The following is a 4,760-nucleotide window of genomic DNA, read 5'->3' on the forward strand; positions in this document are numbered from 1 at the left end:
CAGTCCACGGATCAGTACACGGACAGTCCACGGGAAGGGCCAGCATGCTGATATGTGTGGTCAGCATGCTGATATGAGTTCAGTACACGGATCAGTACACGGACAGTCCACGGGAAGGGCCAGCATGCTGATATGTGTGGTCAGCATGCTGATATGAGTTCAGTACACGGATCAGTACACGGATCAGTACACGAATCAGTCCACGGGAAGGGCCAGCATGCTGATATGTGTGGTCAGCATGCTGATATGAGTTCAGTACACGGATCAGTACACGGACAGTCCACGGGAAGGGCCAGCATGCTGATATGTGTGGTCAGCATGCTGATATGAGTTCAGTACACGGATCAGTCCACGGGAAGGGCCAGCATGCTGATATGTGTACTGACATGGTGCATCAGTTGTCCAAAATCAGTACACGGACAGTCCACGGGAAGGGCCAGCATGCTGATATGTGTGGTCAGCATGCTGATATGAGTTCAGTACACGGATCAGTCCACGGACAGTCTGTGTGTGCTAACGGACAGGCACGGACGTCCTGCGTGTGCTGACGGACGTCCTGTGTGTACTGAACAGACAGCCCACGTGGGCCAAAATCACCCGAACAGTCCACAGGAAGGGCCAGCATGCTGATATGTGTACTGACGGACGACCACGGACGTCTTGTGTGTGCTGACGGACGTCCTGTGTGTACTGACGGACGTCCTGTGTGTGCTGACGGATGTCCTGTGTGTACTGACGGACACACGGACACACACGGACGTCCTGCGTGTGCTGACGGACGCCCTGTGTGTGCTGACGGATGGCCACGGACGTCCTGTGTACTGACGGACGTCCTGTGTGTGCTGACGGACGGCCACGGACGTCCTTTGTGTGCTGACGGACGTCCTGTGTGTACTGACGGACGTCCTGCGTGTGCTGACGGACACACGGACACACACGGACAGCCACGGACGTCCTGCGTGTGCTGACGGACGTCCTGCGTGTGCTGACGGACGTCCTGTGTGTGCTGACGGACGTCCTGTGTGCACTGACGGACACACGGACACACACGGACAGCCATGGACGTCCTGCGTGTGCTGACGGACGTCCTGCGTGTGCTGACGGACGTCCTGTGTGTGCTGACGGACGTCCTGTGTGCACTGACGGACACACGGACACACACGGACAGCCACGGACGTCCTGCGTGTGCTGACGGACGTCCTGCGTGTTGTTGCAGGCTGGGATTCAGGGTGGGCAAGATGGATGATGGAAGCTTGGATGGGTCGACCAAAGAGATGATCGGATGGGCGATATGATGGAATGCAAGTTATGAACCTGAAAACAAATGCAAAAACAAATGAGATATGATTTCTAATATGATAAAACAAGATAAATAAAGATAGATAGGATGGAATCAAGCTGCTGGTTGTGTAACACTCTCAGCTTGATCAAAAGATGATTGAAGTGGATTGAGGTGGTGCTTTGCTTGCTGGACTGATGTCTCTCTCAAGCTTGGCAAACGAATTGGAGTGGAAGGATGGGGGATTGAGGACGCCACAAGACTCTATGGAAAGGAGCCTTGATAAGTCAAGGTGCTTTGGAGCTGCTTCACACAAACTCAAAAGACTTAGAACAATAGTTTTAAGAAAACTAGAAAACTGAATAATTCTTATTACTTTCAAAATGGGTGATTTACAATGAAGCAAAGACTAGAGCTTTATAGGCTCGACAAGGACAGACTCTAACAGTCATAAAATGATAAAAGGAAACAAAATAACTTGAACTTAAAGTCTTGGGAGCAAAGGCTTTGATGACTCCATGGAATATAGCCGTTAGGCTTGATTTGCTTCCTTCCAAAAGAGAAACTTGTGAAGACTTGTATCTTGATAGCTTCTGGACGTGGCCATGATCTTCAAGCCTTCCTGAAATACTCCTTGGCCTCAGTAAAAGAGAATATGGCCGTTGGTCTTGGGCAAAAATCTGTAGAAACTTCTCCAAAGCATTTAGTGTAGATGTTGCCAAATATGGAAGGTTGATGGGAAGAGAGATCCGCCTGATCTCCTGGGTGCTGGTCCAGCTGAGGACGTCTTGGATGTCTTCTGAATGGTCTAGAGTATCTCCTGGTTCCCATAGATAGCCCTGGGTCGAACCAAATTGAATTGGTTGAAGACTTTCCTTAAATGATGTCGGTTTGGCCAATTGATGCAAACCGGCTTGATCTTTTGGTTTGATTGGGATCCGCCTGATCCAGTGTGGCATGGTGCTTCCTATGATGTTGTAGAGTGCCTCTGAATGACTTAGAAGGTCTCCTGGTTGCCATTCTTGAGGTTGGTTCGATGTGAAACCCGGATCTTCCAAATAAGGCAAGTGTAGAGCTGGTTTGGCCGGTTTTGGGAAATTCATCATATCTTCCAATTTCCTTGACCATTTCTCGAGATCTTGGGCTTTCTGGAAAGCTAATAAACTCCTCTTGACTCCTATGATCGGTTTTGGTTCAGGCCGCTTCTTCTTTGGGCTTGAATCCTCTTCTAAAGTCGCATACTCGCAGATGGACAGGCTGAGAAACCTCTGAATTGTAAAATTCATAACTTCTTGCTCCGTGAATATTTTGGGCAGATTCCAATTGGCCTGGACTCCTTCTTGAGTTTAGAATCCATAAATATTATCCTCGTGATTTAAACCCTCCTGGTTTGTAAGATATGGCATTTTTAGTGCACGTATGTCCTGGTTGGCGCCTTGGCTGGTTGAGTAGGGTGTTGGGTCGACCTCTGGTTCAGCTGCTGAATTGCTGGCCGCAACATTCCCTCCTCCTTGAAAAGGTTTCGACCTCGAAACTGTATAACCTGCACCAAGATAGAGCAAGTCAGCTTTCATACTCTTTGAGATTCTAAGGTCTTACCTTGATATTGTTTTGGTTTGGGGGTGGATTGTTCATCAGGTGGCTCTTCTTTCAGCAAATAGGATAGGATCACGCCTCTGCTATGGACTTTTGCATTGCTTCTCTTCTTCAGTGGATGGTCCTTCATACTCCTAGCAGGCTCAGCTCTGACCATCTTTGGGTTTGATCCTCCTAGCAACAAAAGATTATCCGGTGGGATTTCTTTGAAGCTTTCTTCTTTGCAACCTGAAAATTTTTCAACATTCTGGACAAAGACCAAGTGAATTATATCTGATACTGGAATTTCATGAACAGAATTTTTTATGGTCGAATTTACCTTGGGTGCATCAGCATGATGAAGAATGATATTCTTCTTTGGACAGATTTGGTTAGATGGCTGCCTTTCTTGCAAATGTTTACCTTGGTTGGTATAACCATCTTCTTGTGATAGCTCAGCTCGGTTTTTATGTTCTTCTTGACTTATCCCTGGATCAAAACATCTTGGCAAAGACAAGTGTGTTATACCAAAGTATAGGGATTTATAAACTGAAGAAAACATAGAACAATTAACCTTAATGTCAAATGTGGAAGTAAGAACTTCTTGTTCTTTGTTTGCCTTGTAGTAACCTTGCTTTCCTGTACCAATTTCACTTTTCCTTGGACAAGACAAGTGCATTAATCTTGTCATAGAATCAATAAAAACATTCTGGTTTAAAGTGAATTTTACCTCAGATTTTGGCACTTGAACAGTACATTGTTCAGATTTCGGTTTCCACTTATGGTGTGGATTTTGATTGAGCTCATGATCTGGTTCGGCACTTGGAACTCCAGTAAGCATATGGCTCTCATCTGGTATCCCTGTACCAAGAATATAAATGTTTAAACCAGTATCTAAAGGTGGTGTTAGACACTTACCTTGGTTTGATACTTGGATCACTGGTTTTGGTTTATTAAGCAACTTTGATTGCTTTGTGCTTTGAGCTTCCTTCTGGTCCATTGGAAGGTTTGTGCCTGGCGCCTCTTCTTCTATGTACCTAGGCTCCTTTAGACCTGTAATAACACTCTTGGACAAAGACAAGTGCATCATACAAGTGGTAGATGATTTATGAAAAGATTTATCATGTATAGGACTTACCTTAGCCTTTACTTGGACAATAACTTGCTCTGGTTTGTCTTTGGACCTGATCAAAGTGTTTTGGCCGACACTTGTACTCATCTTCCTGACCTTTGGGATGTCACTCTCCTGCTCTAAGCAGTGGACAATGGCGTGCCCCTGGTTTGGCTGAAAGTTGGCTTCTTTAGGCAAGACTCTTTGAACTTCTTGTTCCACAATTTTCCTTGCTTCTTTGGAACCATGAGTTGGATACTCCTTGGATATATTCCTGGATTTCAGACCTTGTATAATCTGGTGCAAATCTATCCCTCATGACTTCCTTAAGAGCTCCCACGTTTTGATAGCTGGCTCCTTGTAAAACCATCTATCATCCTCTTCTTGTACCCACCATTTAAAAAGAAGGATCTTAGTTGAAAAAAGGGTCTCTTTCCTCAGGATGTTGGGGTAGTGAACCATCATCATCTCCTTCCACCTCACCTTAACCTGAAAATGAAAAGTAAAGATCAAACCAGCCAGTAAACCCCAAGCCACAACACAAAGGGAAAGAGTGGTGGCTCACAACCAATCATCCTTTAGTTGATCAATGGCATAAGCTAGCCTCTCTTTCCTCAGGATGTTTTGTTGTGTAGTGAAACCATTCATCAAGGGTCCTCTCCCATCGTAGATAACCTCTTTTTCCTGAAAATTTAAAGAGTTCAACTTTATCAGCAAAGAGTTATAAACAGACCGAGAATTAACAAAACAAAAGGGTTTGTGGGTTTTGAAGTTGGAGTTGTGATTGATCCTTGA

Source organism: Brassica napus, unplaced genomic scaffold (genome assembly GCF_020379485.1).
Source record: "Brassica napus cultivar Da-Ae unplaced genomic scaffold, Da-Ae ScsIHWf_216;HRSCAF=379, whole genome shotgun sequence".
Classification (NCBI taxonomy): domain Eukaryota; kingdom Viridiplantae; phylum Streptophyta; class Magnoliopsida; order Brassicales; family Brassicaceae; genus Brassica; species Brassica napus.